This window comes from Cebus imitator, unplaced genomic scaffold (assembly GCF_001604975.1).
Source record: "Cebus imitator isolate Cc_AM_T3 unplaced genomic scaffold, Cebus_imitator-1.0 Scaffold78, whole genome shotgun sequence".
NCBI lineage: Eukaryota > Metazoa > Chordata > Mammalia > Primates > Cebidae > Cebus > Cebus imitator.
The window spans coordinates 1,520,719-1,536,723 of record NW_016107393.1 but is presented as its reverse complement, the minus strand read 5'-3'; the positions used below and the strand labels follow the sequence as shown (position 1 = coordinate 1,536,723).

The window sequence follows — 16,005 nt, the reverse complement described above, 5'->3', positions numbered from 1 at the left end:
AGAGGCAGAGCCCAGATGCAAACTATTGTCCAGCTCTGTTGAGATTCTGCAATTTTACCACTATGGGAAATATTAAGGGTTACGCTCAGGTTCTGTTTACATGTTCAAGGCTGGATTCCTGTCCATGAAAGAAGGCTCTTTGACCGAATATGAAGTTGAAAAATCTGTTAGAATGCATTCCAGAAGCTGTGTTTTTGTTTTTGTTTTTTTTTTTTTGTATTTTTGAGATGGAGTCTCACTGTATCACCCAGGCTGGAGTGCAGTGGCGCAATCTCAGCTCACTGCAACCGCTGCTGCCTGCGTTCAAGCAATTCTCCTGCCTCAGCCTCCCAAGTAGCTGAGATCACAGGTGCCTGCCACCATATCTGGCTAATTTTTGTATTTTTAGTAGAGACGGGGTTTCACCATCTTGGCCAGGCTGGTCTTGAACTCCTGACCTCGTGATCCACTGGCCTCGGCCTCCCAAAGCAGAAGCTGTTTTAGCCATTCACATCCACTGACATAAGGTAACTAATTATTTTTGTGCAAAGATCCCAACAATTTTGTTAGGTTTGGAGAGTCTGGGACAAGATGCCTCAGGAAACTTCGTGGTTTGCAGTATAATTCATTAATGCCTGTGAAGGCGATACTACTACTACTGACAGTAGTAATAGATGATGCTTATTAGAAACTTTCTTAATTTCCCCAAGGTCACACAGCTATTAAGTTGGAGAGCCAGGGCTTGAACCCATGTTGTTGGAGCCACACTTTATACTTTGAGCCACTACAACCTGCTGTCTCCGGTGTGGTGTGTGAACAATGAGTGGAGGTCTGTTCAACACATCTTTTCACAATGCCCTTTACTAAAGTCATGAGACAGTGTTGACAAGGGCTAAACAATATTTCTGGAAGCTATGATGTGGGTGTGCAAAATGGATAGTTTCTTTAAATATGAAAGGCTTTTATTTTTCATCACTACTGATCAGTACCAAAACCTGCCGGGAAGGAATCTATTTATATTACTGGAATTAACTGGAGGATATAGTTAACAGATTTCCTACAATATTTTAGAGAATTTTCAAAGCAGAGTTGCTCTATGCAGATCTTATATTTGTATTTATCCATTGTAAAGCAAGAGATGTACAATTTGTCTCTGAGAAAAAACTCTAGTATATACAAGCAAGCAACTTATTCTAGAAAAATAAATGCTGCACATTTCTCTTTACTGTGAAACTTTTTGTAAACTCTAGGTGACCTGTAAGTAGGGCACTGAAGTTACAGCCATACCAGTGATCTATTGGTCCAATAGTTTTTTGCTGTTTGGCTACAGGGAATGTCCTTTGGGGGCATTTGTTGCCTTAGTCATGGATTGGTTTGATTGCTGGGGCTAGACACCTACTGAAGCAATCAAAAATAATAAGTGGAGTAGGGCATAACATCCCAGAGAAAACATCTAGGGACAGGATTTGGGAAATGGAGTTTCTAATGCTTCTTCTAGTCTGATTCCTGTTGTGTATTCTGAATGTGGTGATAACGTTTGTGTAGCACTTTATGACTTACAAAATGCTTCACCATACACTATCTAATTCATCCTTGCTGCTCTGAAAGGTAAGAATTACTATCATCATTTAAAGGGTAAAGAAACAGTCTGAGAGAAGTTAAATGTCTCAGAGTTTTGGAGCTGGGTGGGGGATTCAGGATTTGCGGCATCACGTGCAGTGTTTGTTATACCTCCCAAGAACTTCCTATGTGACCATGATCATGAGAGGTTTAACACAAGGGTTTCTATCAGAAAATCATACATTTTACTGATATATATCAACTTTTTATTTTTGGAAAATATGGTAAAATCGGGATTCTTCACTTCTTTGGTCACTGCATTAATTTTATGAAATGGACTATTCCTGGAGAAAGATGTTTGAAATATATTTGCAATTCATGATGTTCTACTCTTCATGAAGCAAGACCTTCAAGATTTGGGGGAGATATTTGATTTATTCAATGTTTTCCTTCTGCAGAAGTCAATCTTTGCTAATATATTTAATCATAGACTGGAAAAAAATAAAATGACCAAATGTTGAAGTGGTCACAAGAAGAATGGCAAGCAGTATTAACTTCTCACTCTGTTCTAGTACATTAGACTGGACATAAACTACTGTTTGTACCATTGACAAGTTTCTTTATGGTTTTGGCGCTATATTAAACACCAATATGGGCAGAGGCCTTGAGGACAAATTGCTAACTCTTCAAAGTAGCATAGTGTGGTGAAAAGAGCCCAGGCTTTAGACTCAAGCATCTGAGTAAGCATCCTGTCTCAATTATTGGTAAGTTACTTAACATTAGATAAGTTAGTTAGCTTCTCTTAGCTTCGGTTTCCTCATATGTATAATGGGGCCAATAATATCCACTTTGCATGGTTGCTGTGCTTATTCTATGTAGGCAAATCTCTGGCACAACCTGGTGGAGTAGGCTCCTGGTAAATGACAGCCATCATTGCTATTATCTGACGAATCAGTAAGTCTCGTAATTATCTCAATTTCTTTCCAGTTTAAACTGATCACAAGTCTCATTTAGTGCCTGTCTTAAAGGCTAGCTCACCACATGCAGTGCTGGAGTAGTTGGTATGACGCTTATGTCTCCACTTGTCTGCTGGCTTAGAAGATCAAGATTCAAAGCCAAAGTTATGAGCCATCTGCCACTGTAAAGCCAGACTATGTTGTTGCTCTCTCTTCAAAACAAGTTTTGATGTCTGAAGAACCTTGATCTGTCTTTTCTGGATGGTCAAATCTGTGTACCTTAGCAGGATTTGGCTAATATCTTGAATTTAGTGTGAAAGGAGGACTCGGTGGACACATTTTTTGAGGAATTCATGCTATTTATAAGGCATCGATGTGAATCATCTGACCATGACAGATACTGTCTGTTAGGGAAACAGGATTGATTCTTACCAAAAAAAATATATACAGTTCCTTGAGTTCCATTTCACAAATGGTCACCCAGTACCTAATATCAGCCAGATATGATATGATTATAATAGTATAAGTCTGCATTGCATAAACCACAACCAGAAATTATCTTTGTGACAATATTAGTTAGAAACTATAACTAAAGGCAAATGATTCATTTTTATCCTGTAAAAGGAGAAAAAAAAAACCCTATAAAATCTTTAGCATCCATGGGTTCCTCATCACCCATGTCCAAGGGGGCTGGTTGTCCCTCATCTCAGAAAATAGCTTCAGGTGTTGCCTCCTACCATTCTCTATAATGATTTAACATGAGGTTAATACACAGCAGTTTTGCAGCAATAGGCAATGCCTTGGTTAAATGCTCTTGCCCCTAAGTGTAGGATTTTAAAAAATATCTTCTATGTAATATAATGTTAGAGGCTTCATGGCAGAATATCTTGAATGCTTGCAAGATTTTGAAATCAGGTTTACCATCCTGAATGTTACTTAACAAAATTGCATACTGAGGCCCATTGTGGGGCGAATGGAAAGTCTGTCATGTAAAGCAGATTAGCTACACATTAATATCTTTCAATTTGCCACCAGTTTATTGACTTGGAATAGCCACTTACTCTTTAAAATTGTATAAACAAGGGGAAAGTTCCATGTTAGATCTTTCAGAATATGAAATAGATCAAATGGATTTTGTTTTTTTTAGACAGTCTTACTCTCTCACCAAGACTAGACTGCAGTGATGCGATCATGGCTCACTGCTGCCTTAAACTCCTGAACTCAAGCCATTTTCCAGCCTCAGCTTCCTAAGTAGGTGGGACTACAAATGTTTGCCACCACACCTGGCTAATCTTTTCTTTTTCTTTTGTAGAGACGGGGTCTCACTATGTTGACAAGGCTGGTTTCAAACTCCTGGCCTCAAGTGATTGTCCCACTTCAGCTTTCCAAGTGTTGGGATTGCAGGCATGAGCCATCACACCCAGCCTTAGGATGAATTTTATCTAATTATATGTATCTTTAGAATGTTTGAATAAGAACTATTTATGAGATATGTGAAGCCAGCTGAGGCTGCATAAGAAAATTACATTTGCTAATTGTCTTCTTTCCTCACACAAGAACCTAGACACATTTAGAAACAGAGAAAAGGAATAGTAATGTTTGCACAGTGCCTTTGTAATTTTTTGAAAAGAAAGCAAAAACCTTTTATGTGAGAAAATTACTTTTGTGTAATCATCTAAACTTTGGGGCATATAATTAATATGGGCCTAATCAGAAATTTACGTTCAAGGTAGTCCTTTAATTTGCAGGCTAGTTCAGCTGTTTTGTAACAACTAGGGAGATAATGCTTGAAATATTATCTTTTCGAGGAGAAAAGGATACAGGGCAGGTATGAAACTTCCAAAAGCAATTTAGTGCTTTTGATACCTTGGCAATGAAATCTGTCATCCAAAGTATTATGGAAAAACTTGGAAAACTTACCATGCAGACTTCCAAAGTACTTTCAAAGAGGAATTTAGTGCTTTTGATACCTCGGCAATGAAATTTGTCATCCAAAATATTATGGAAAAACTGGAAAACTTACCATGCAGACTTAAAACAAATACTAGCTTCAGTCATTTTTGAAAAAAACAAACAAACGTGTGTGAAAATAGCTCATAGTAGGTATTATCTAGTTTAAAAGTTAAAACTGAATATGCCTTTTTTTGCGGAAGTCACATGGTTCTTTAACAAGTTTTCTGAGCTGGGCATGGTGACTCACACCTGTAATCCCAGCACTTTGGGAGGCTGAGGCAGGAGGATTGCTTGAGCCCAGAAGTTGGAGACCTGCCTGGGCAGCATAGCGAGGCTTTGTGTCTACTAAAAATCAAAAAGATTATCTGGGCATGGTGACCATGCCTGTAGCGCTAGCTGCTCAGGAGGCTGAGGAGAGAGGATCACTCGAGCCTGGGAGATCAAGCCTGCAGTGAACTCTGATTGAGCCACTGCACTATAGCATGGGCAACACAGTGAGATTCTGTCTCAGTAAATGAATAAGTAAATAAATAAGTAGATAAAAATTTCTGACTGCTCATTTTTATTAGTCTATATTTGTTGACTTTACATCAAAGCCATAAAGATTACCTGGACAAAACAATGTACAAAGAACTGTACAGAAGGAAGGCAATTCTATTTAGTAGGTTATCTATAATAAATGGTTAATGTCAACATATAATAAAAGAAAAAAAAAGTGAGCAAATTGAGGTGTGTAGTTCTCTGAAGAGACATTCCATTTTGTACCAATAAGTCTGTGGAGTGAAATTTTAATTTAGTGGTTTAGTCACAGTGTTCCTATTAACATAATAAGAGTTGGGTTGTTAACTGCTCATGTTGCTAAGGCATAACCCTAAGAACTCTGCACATTCAAAACAAAATGTATGCTGAACATATTGGAAAGGACAAGAGCTTTAGTTCTTTACTTTTCATTATATTGTCCATTGCTTTTAAAAAAATGTGTAATGTATCATATATTCAAATCGAAGAATAAAATATATACAGAAAACATAAAGAAGAATAAACTGGACATCCTTCTACTCACACCAGATTAAAATGTAACGCTGGCTAGGCGCAGTGGCTCATACCTGTAATCCTAGCACTTTGGGAGACCAGGGCGGGCAGATCGCTTGAGGTCAGGAGTTCGAGACCAGCATGGCCAACATGGTGAAACCCCTTCTCTACTAAAAATACAAAAATTATCCAGATGTAGTGGTGCACTCCTGTAATCTCAGCTACTCAGGAGGCTGAGGCAGGAGAATCGCTTGAACCCAGGAGGTGGAGGTGGCAGTGAGCCAAGATTGAGTCGTTGCCCTCCAGCCTGGGGCAGAAAAGTGAAACTCTGTCTCAAAAACAAAAACCAAATTGCCACTACATTGAAATCTTCTGCTGTCCTTTCACAATAATATTATCCTTTCTCTCAATGCCACCACTTTCATTGCCATGCTGAGTGTTGTGTAATTATCCCCTTGTTTCCCTCCACCATGGCTTTGCCACCTGTTTCTGCTTTCCTAATCAATATGCAATTTAATTTTGCATGATTTTCAACTTTGTATAAATGGAATAATTCTACATGTATCCTTTTGTTGCCTTTTCTGTTCAACATTATGTTTTTGAGATTAATTCATGTTGAAATGTGCAGCAATAATTTTCATTGCTATATAATGTTCCTTTGTATAAATATATCACAATTTATTCTACTGTTGATAGACTTTTGAGTTATTTCTAGTCTTTTTTTTAAGTTTTGCTATTATCAACAATGCTGCTATGGACATTTTGTACATGTCTCCTGGAATCTTGGCATCATATTGGCATGACTACAGACTTCTAATTATTCATTTTTGTAACTTTTATTTATTTATTTTTAACTCTTAGGTTTGAAGGTCCATGTAAAGGTCTGTTGTATAGGTAAACTCATGTCATGGGGGTTTGTCATATAGACTATTTCATCACCCAGGAATGAAGCCTAGTACCCAAGAGTTATTTGTTCTGCCCTTCTCCCTCCTCTAACCCTCCACCCTCAAGTAGACCTCAGTGTCTGTTGTTCTCTCTTTTATGTTCATGAGTTCTCATCCTTTAGCTCCCACTTATAAGTGAGAACATGCAGTATTTGGTTTTCTGTTTTTGTGTTAGTTTGCCAGGGATAATAGCCTCCAGCTCTACCCTTGCTCTGGCAAAAGACATGATCACATTCTTTTTATAGCTGCATAGTATTCCGTGGTGCATATGTACTACATTTTTTTATCCAATGTGTCACTGATGGGCATTTAGGTTGATTCCATGCATATCTTGCAAAGACATTGATTCCATGTCTTTGTTACTGTTAATAGTGCTGCAATGAACATTCATGTGCATGTCTTTATGGTAGAATGATTTATATTCCTCTGGCTATATACCCAGTAGTGGGATTGCTAAAAATATGCAATGTTTCATGAATTTGCTCATCCTTGCATGGGGCCATGCTAATCTTGTCTGTATCATGCCAATTTTAGTATATATGCTACTGAAGTGAGCACAAGCATTCATTTCTTAGTTATTCGGTGTTCATCTTGTTCTGCTGCATCTTCCTCTTCACAGTGAATATGTATGGGGCCAGGACCACCATGGCCACCAGAGCACAAATTCTAGCTTTCCCTATCAAACCCATTCTCCCTATGGCCACCTGATCTATGGACAGGGTCTTCATTTAGCTCCCAGCCAAGAAAAGAACAGGCCACTCATGGTGGGTATGAAAGTATAAGCCATGCAAATGTTCTGGGGTGAACTCTGTGAATGACTCCCCCACAACTGTCTTCATATGTTTGTGTTTTCTCTTCTTGTGGAGTACTGGTCCATATCATTTGCCCATTTTTCCTATTGAGTTTGTTTTTTTTCTTGATTTGTAGGAGCTCTTTACATATATATATTCTGAACACCACCCTCCTTATTGGTTATATGTATTACAAGTATCCTTCTTTTCTAATGCTTGCTTTTCATTCTTTTTTTCCTTTAATAATGTGGGGTGAAAGTAGCCTGACAAGAATGCATACTGCATGGCTGATTTAGATAAAACTCTAGAAAATGCAGACTAGTCTCTAGTGACAAGAAGCAGATCAGTGTTATCTGAGTTGGGGGATGGTGGGGTAAAGGGATGGAAAGTGGGATTAAAAAAAGCATGAAGAAACTTTGGGAGTGATAGTTATATTCATATATTGATTGTGGTCATTTCATGGATGTAGCCATATGTCCAAACTAATAAAATCATGTATGTTAAATATGTACAGTTTTTTTGTATTTCAATTATATCTCAATATAGCTGCTTTTTTATATAAAAAGAAATTTGAATGTTTACATCAAAGGGCATCTAATCTATAGCCCTTAGCAATATTTCTTTTTTAAAAAATTATACTTTATGTTCTGGGATACATGTGCAGAACGTGCAGGTTTGTTACATAGGTATACATGAACCATGGTGGTTTGCTGCATCTAGCAACCTGTCATCTAGGTTTTAAGCCCCACATGCATTAGGTATTTGTCCTAATACTCTTCCTCCCCTTGTGCCCTAACCCCTGACAGGTCCTAGTATATGATGTTCCCCTCCCTGTGTCCATGTGCTCCCATTGTTCAGGTCCCTCTTATGAGTGAGAACATGTGGTGTTTGGTTGCCTGTTCCTGTGTTAGTTTTCTGAGAATGATAGCTTCCAAGACATGAACTCATTCTTTTTTCATGGCTGCATAGTATTCCATGGTGTATATGTGCCACGTTTTCTTTATCCAGTCTATTATTGATAGGCATTTGGTTTGGTTCCAAGCCTTTGCTATTGTGAACAGTGCTGCAATAAACATACGTTTGCATGTGTCTTTATAGCAGAAAAATTTACAATCCTTTGGGTATCTACCATTCAATGAGACTGTTGGGTCAAATGGTATTTCTGGTTCTAGATCCTTAAGGAATAACCATATTGTCTTCCACAATGGTTGAACTAACTTACACTCCCAACAGTATAAAAGTATTCCTATTTCTCCACAGCCTTGCCAGCATCTGTTGTTTCCTGACTTTTTAATAATCACCATTCTAACTGGCATGAGATAGTATTTCATTATGGTTTTGATTTGCATTTCTGTAATGACCAGTGATGATGAGCTTTTTTTCATATGTTTGCTGGCTTCATAAATGTCTTCTTTTGAGAAGTGTCTGTTCATATCCTTTGTCGCTTTTTCATAATGTTGTTTGTTTTTTTTCTTGTAAATTTGTTTAAGTTCGTTGTAGATTCTAGATACTACGCCTTTCTCAGATGGGTAGATTGCAAAAATTTTCTTCTGTTGTGTAGGTTACCTGTTCACTCTGATGATAGTTTCTTTTGCTGTGCAGAAGCTCTTTAGTTTAATTAGATCCCATTTGTCAATTTTAGCTTCTGTTGCAATTGCTTTTGGCGTTTTAGTCATGAAGTCTTGGCCCATGCCTATATCCTGAATGGCATTGCCTAAGTTTTCTTCTAGGGATTTTATGGCTTTGGGTTTAAGTCTTTAATACAACTTTGATTAATTTTGATATAAGGCGTAAGAAAGGGATCCAGTTTCCGTTTTCTGCATATGGTTAGCCAGTTTTCCCACCACCATTTATTAAATAAGGAATCCTTTCCCCATTTAGACTTGTTTTTGTCAGGTTTGTGGAAGATCAGATGGTTGTAGGTATGTGGTGTTATTTCTGAGGTCTCTGTTCCATTCCATTGGTCTGTTTTGCTACCAGTACCATGCTGTTTTTGTTACTGTAGCTTTGCACTATAGTTTGAAGTTAGGTAGCATGATGACTCCAGCATTGTTCTTTTTGCTTAGGATTGTCTTGGCTATACTGGCTCTTTTTTGGTTCTATATGAGACTTAAAGTAGTTTTTTTCTAATTCTGCAAAGAAAGTCAATGGTAGCTTGATGAGAATAGCATTGAATCTATAAATTACTTTGGACAGTATGGCCATTTTCATGACATTGATTCTTCCTATTCATGAGCATGGAATTTTTTTCCATTTGTTTGTGTCCTCTCTTATTTCCTTGAGAAGTGGTTTGTAGTTCTCCTTGAAGAAGTCCTTCATATCCCTTGTTAGTTGTATTCCTGGGTATTTTATTCTCTTTGTAGCAATTCTGAATGGGAGTTCACTCATGATTTGGCTTTCTGTTTTTCTATTATGGGTGTATAGGAATGCTTGTGATTTCTGCACATTGATTTTGTATCCTGAGATTTTGCTGAAGTTGCTTATCAGCTTAAGGAGATTTTGGGCTAAGACAATGGGATTTTCTAAATATACAATCATGTCATCTGCAAACAGAGACAATTTGACATCCTCTCTTCCTATTTGAATAGACTTTATTTCTTTCTCTTGCCTGATTGTCATGGCCAGAACTTCCAATACTATGTTGAATAGGAGTGACGAAAGAGAGCATCCTTGTTTTGTGCCGGTTTTTCAAAGGGAATTCTTCCAGCTTTTGCCTATTCGGTATGATGTTTGCAATGGGTTTGTCATAAATAGCTCTTATTATTTTGAGTTATGTTTCATCAATACCCAGTTTATTGAGACTTTTTAGCATGAAGGGATGCTGAATTTTCTTGAAGGCCTTTTCTGCATATATTGAGTAATCATGTGGTTTTTGTCATTGGTTCTGTTTATGTGATGGATTATATTTACTGGTTTGCGTATGTTGAACCAGCCTTGCATCCCAGGGATGCAGCTGACTTGATCATGGTGGATAAGATTTTGCTGAGCTGCTGGATTCATTTTGCCAGTATTTTATTGAGGATTTTTGCATTGATGTTCATCAAGGGCATTTTATTCTTCATTTCAGCCTTGGAGAATCTGATGATTATGTGTCTTTAGGTTGTGTTTCTCGAGGAGTATCTTAGAGGTGTTCTCTGTATTTACTGAATTTGAATGTTGACCTGTCTTGCTAGGTTGGGGAAGTTCTCCTGATAATATCCTGAGGTGTGTTTTCCAACTTGGTTCCATTTTTTCCGTCATTTTCAGGTACGCCAATAAAATACGTTTGGGCTTTTCACATAGTTCCATATTTCTTGAAGGCTTTGTTCATTCCTTTTTATTCTTTTTTCTCTAATCTCGTCTTCACGCTTTATTTCAGTAAGTTGATCTTCCATCTCTGACATCATTTCTTCCACTTGATCAGTTCAGCTGTTGATACTTTTGTATGCTACACAAAGTTCTCATTCTGTGTTTTTCACCTCCAATAGGCCATTTATGTTCCTCTCTAAACTGGTTATTCTTATTAGCAGTTCTTGTAACTTTTTATCAGTGTTCTTAGCTTCCCTGCATTGGGTTAAAACATGTTCCCTTAGCTCAGAAGAGTTTGTTATTACCCACTTTCTGAAGCTTCTGTTAGTTTATCGAATTCATTCCCCATCCAGTTCTGTGCCTTTGCCAGAGAGGACTTGTGATCATTTGGAAGAGAAGAGGCATTCCAGCTTTTGCAATTTTCAGTGTTTTTTGCGCTGGTTTTTCCTCATCTTCGTGAATTTATCTACCTTAGATCTTTGAGGCTGATGATCTTTGGATGGGGTTTTTGTGGGTTGGGGGTGGGGTCCTTTATGTTGATGTTGATGTTGTTGCTTTCTGTTTGTTAGTTTTTCTTCTAACAGTCAGGCCCCTCTTCTTCAGGTCTGCTGCAGTTTGCTGGAAGTCCACTCCAGATCCTGTTTGTCTGGGTATCATCAGTGGAGCCTGCAGAACAGCAAAGATTGCTGCCTGCTCCTTTCTCTGGAAGCTTCATCCTAGAGGGGCTCTGGGCTGATGCCACCTGAAGCTCTTCTATATGAGGTGCCTGTTGACCTCTACTGGGAGATTTCTCCCAGTCAGAAGGCACAGGGCTCAGAGGCCCACTTGAGGAGGCAGTCTGTCCTTTAGTAGAGCTGGTGTGCTGTTGCTTTTCATTCTTTTTTTTTTTTTTTGAGACGGAGTTTCGCTCGTTACCCAGGCTGGAGTGCAATGGCGCGATCTCTGCTCACCGCAACCTCCGCCTCCTGGGTTCAGGCAATTCTCCTGCCTCAGCCTCCTGAGCAGCTGGGATTACAGGCACACGCCACCATGCCCAGCTAATTTTTTGTATTTTTAGTAGAGACAGGGTTTCACCATGTTGACCAGGATGGTCTCGATCTCTTGACCTCGTGATCCACCCGCCTCGGCCTCCCAAAGTGCTGGGATTACAGGCGTGAGCCACCGTGCCCGGCCTGCTTTTCATTCTTAATGAAAAACCCAAGTTCTTAATTTTAATACAACTTGATTTACTGATCTTATAGACATTTGCATTTTTATTCTTATTTTCAAAACAGGGTATGAAGAAAAATATTCTCCTATATTGTCTTGATAAATTCGTTTTCATATTAAGTATTTAGTTTAATTGTAATTCTTTTTTAGGATATGAATACAGTTTCATGTTTTTCCTATTTGAATAAGCAAATGACCTTAGGTCATTTGCTTATTCAAATAGGAGAAACATGAAGTTGAACTACTGAATAGTTCATCTTTTCTTATGATCTGCCATGCCTGCTTTGTCATAAATCCATTTTCTATATGTGCATGGGTTTGTTACTAGGATCTCTGTTATTCCGTTGGTCTATTAATCTATGCCTGTATTACTATCACACTGCCTTAATCTCTGTATTATAGAAAGTATTAGTATCTAGTAGGGTGATTCTTCTCCCCAACTCCTATGCCTTGTTCTTCCTCAGGAGGGTCTTGGCTTCAGCTGGCCCTTCATTCTTTCATGTCAATTTTATAATCAGCCTGTTGAGTTTCATACATACATACACATACACACTCTGATAGGATTTCAACTGGAATTGCACTGAAGTTATAGATCAGTTTAGGGAGACTTACTGATTTATGATAGTCTTTCTACCCAATAATATGATATGTTTTTTTCTTTCAATTTAATCTTCTTTAATGTCTTTTAAGACTTTCTTTTTTAGTTATCACTATAAAAGTCTTACACATTCTTTGCTATATTTTATTCTAGGTATTTTAAAATGTTTATTGATATTTTAAACAGTATATTTAAAAAATTGTATTTTTAGTCAATTGTTGTGGGTATCTAGAAATGCAATTTACTTTTGTATATTGACTTGGAATCCAATAACTCTTATTTAAATTTTTATCTGTAGCTTGTTTAAGATTTTCTGTGTGAGTAATCATATCACCTGCAAATAATGACAGTTTTGTTTCTTTCTTTACAATCCTTTACCTTTTATTTGTTTTTCTTACCTCCTTACTGTGCAAGATCCTCCTGTACCATGTAGAACAAGATTGATTATAACAGATCTCTTTGTCCTGAAACTGAATTTATAGAAAATGCTTTCAGTTTAATCATTAGGTATGAGGTTTCTGTGGGTTCTTTGAGATCCCCTTTATTGGGTTAAGAAAGTTCCCTTCTATTCCCAGTTTGCTAAGGAGGTTGTTACTATTATTTTTTAAATCGCATGAGAATACAGAATTTTTCCTGCCTTTATAAAGATATTAATTTTTTATCTTACACTGTTAATGTGGTGAATTACTTTAATTGATCTCATATTAAACCAATCTTGCATTCCTAGGAAACATCAACTTGATCATAAAAAGTTATCTTTTTTATACATTGATTTGTTTCACAAACATTTTGGTTTTTAGGGTTTTTGTATCTATATCCATTCATAAGCAAGACTGGCCTATATTTTCATATTTTCTTTTTTTTTTTTTTTCTTTTTTTGTAACCAGGCTTGTGTGCAGTGGCACAATCACAAGGTTCACTGTAGCCTCAACTTCCTGAGCTCAGGTGATACTCGCACCTCAGCCTCCCAAGTAGCTGGAACTGCACCATGCCTGGCTAATTTTTAAATTTTGTTTGTAGAGAGGGTTTCTCTACCTTGCCAAGGCTAGTCTCAAACTCCTGGGCTCAAGTGATCTATCTGCACTGGCCTCCCAAGGTGCTGGAATTACAGGCTTGAGCCACCATGCCCAGGCTTTTTTTTTTTCTTAGAATTCTCTTGTCCAGTTTTGAAAGCAAAGTTAAATCACAAATGAATTGGGAGAATGGTCCTTCTTTTTCCATTATGTGGAATCATTTGTAGTAAATTAGAATTGCCCAACTCTGTGATGTTTGATAGAATTTCCTAGAAATCTATCTGGATCTGAGGATGTGTATGTGTGTTTAATGGGAATATTTTAAAGCACTGATTTTCTTTGAAGCTTATAAGACTCTTTATGTTCTCTATTTTTTTGAAAGATTTTTCTGGTAAATTATTATCTATTTATTTCATCTAACTTTTCAAATTTCTTGGCACAAAGTTGTTCATAACACTTTTATAACTGTTTAATCTCTGTAGCAACTATAGTTTTAGCCCTGTTTTATTCCTGATGTTTTTAAAATATAAGGCCTCTCTTCTCTCTTGATTATTCTCTCTAGAGATTTTCATATTTACTCTTTTTTGAACTCTGTTAGTCTCGTCTTAGTTTTGCGCTGCTATAACAGAATACCATAGACTGGATGATTTATAGCAACAAGAAATTTATTAGTGCACAGTTCTGGAAGCTGAGGAGTCCGAGATAAAGGTGTCTGCATCTGGTGAGGGCCTTCTTGCTCTGGCATACCATGGTGGAAAGCATCATATGGTGAAAGGGCAGAGTGTTGGGAAGAGGCAGACCCGTCTCTGCAGTAATTAACCCACTCAACAGATAATGGTATTAGTCCATTCACAAAGGCAGAGCCCTCATGACCTAAACACTTCTTAAATGTCTCACCTACTAATGCCATCACAATGGCAATTAAATTTCAACAAGAGTTTTGAAGGGAATAAACATTTAAACCCTAGCAGTTCTCTTCATTATATATTTCATGCAATTTTCATTAACTTTTGCTCTTACTTTTTAAATTTTTTCCATTTTCTTGAATTTATTTTTCTGTTCCTTTTCCCTAACTCCTTATGGTTGGATGATTAAGATGAAAATTTCTTTTTTTTTTTTTTCTGAAGTAAGCATTTACAACAGAACCTTTAAGAACTCTTTAACTATGTCCCACAGTTTTGATACATAATATGTAATCTCCTGGTATTTTTATAGTTAGACATTATTTTTCTTAATATTTTCTAAGTATTTTATAACGTCTATTTTAATTTTTTGATTGATGCGTAATTCAGAAATGTATTCTAGGCTGGGTGTGGTGGCTCATGCCTGTAATCCCAGCACTTTGGGAGGCTGAGGTGGGCGGATCACGAGTTCAAGAGGTTGAGACCATCCTGGCCAACATGGTGAAACCTGGTCTCTGCTAAAAATATGAAAAATTAGCTAGGAGTGGTGGCACATGCCCGTAGTCCCAGCTACTTCAGAAGACTGAGGCAGGAAAATCGCTTGAACCCAGCAGGTGGAGGTTGCAGTGAGCCAAGATCGCGTCACTGCACTCCAGCCTGGAGACAGAGTAAGACTCCGTCTCAGACAACAACAACAACAACAACAACAACAACAACAGAGAAATGTATTCTAAATGTTTAAATGTTTGGTTTTACTAGTTATCTTTTTATGATTGTTCCTAACTAAAGTGCATTGGAATTAAATGATATTTTCTGCATATCAGTTATTTGACATGGTGATTTCAAATTGGCTAACTTGGTGACTTAGCTTTTGGTGAATTTTCATAAATGTTTTATGTCAATCATGGAACTAATTATGTGAAATCTCTTGTTGTTGGACACAGTGTAGCTAGATGTATCAGATATACATGAGCATGCTGATGGGTGGCTTATGGTGGGGAGGACAATATCCAATGATGCCTATAAGACAATTTTTCTCAAGTAAGGCAGAAGGACTGGGAAGCTATGAAATTATTCAATTTGGTTTTGAAACTCCATCTGAAGGAGTATCTAGGAGTCTTATAGACTTTGGTAGACCAGGGCTTGTTGCAATTTCTACTGTTTCTGTTGTTCCATACTATGCAGATCCTAAAGTGAAGAATTCTAGTTGGTTAAATTGATTGCTCATTTTATTGGAATGCCTCAGAAATGAATTTAGATTTACAGAATTGTTCCTGATCCTGTTATTTGCATGAGAGTAAATGATAGCTGATATATCAAATCTTTCTAGCCCAGCAAAACCCAAAACTGAAAAATATGAGTGGTCTAACTAGCTGGCTATTCCAGGTGCTTGAGCTACCTGCATAAAACAACCACTGCAGCGTTTTGCCAGCTGGCTAAGGAAATGCTGTGTAGCAAGGCAGCAGGCAAGAGAACAGTTCTAAGAGGGGCTAATCAACTCTATGCAAGGTGGAATAGCTTAGATGCGGGTGCCAGGAAACATGCTTTCTCAGTTCTCCAGTGTGTCTGGCTAGAGGGCTCCTACTTCCAAACATTTAATTGAAAGCATTTTGGTGCCTTATCTAAGGAAAAGGCACACTTCTATTTATCCAGACTATTTACAAATAACTCCTGCTGATGGGATCCATCCTCTGAATGACCTCCCCATATGTTGACACCTTTGATTTGGTATGTCACTCCCACTCTCAAATTATAGGGCAAGAGATTCATGTCCCCCCCC

General features: G+C 37.6%; 2 protein-coding genes and 1 non-coding gene across 3 annotated transcripts in view; 1 reads left to right on the top strand and 2 right to left on the bottom strand.

Moving 5' to 3' along the window:
* Window positions 1-16,005, bottom strand: part of RBM45 (RNA binding motif protein 45) — a 474,379-nt gene that overhangs the window by 79,335 nt on the left and 379,039 nt on the right. The gene's annotated exons all lie outside the window — the stretch shown is intronic.
* The window catches only part of PDE11A (phosphodiesterase 11A), a 398,839-nt gene that overhangs the window by 20,917 nt on the left and 361,917 nt on the right, over window positions 1-16,005 (top strand). The window lies entirely within an intron of this gene.
* On the bottom strand, window positions 6,880-6,982 carry LOC119471910. The gene has a single exon (XR_005201011.1). It is a non-coding gene; the product is annotated as a U6 spliceosomal RNA (small nuclear RNA).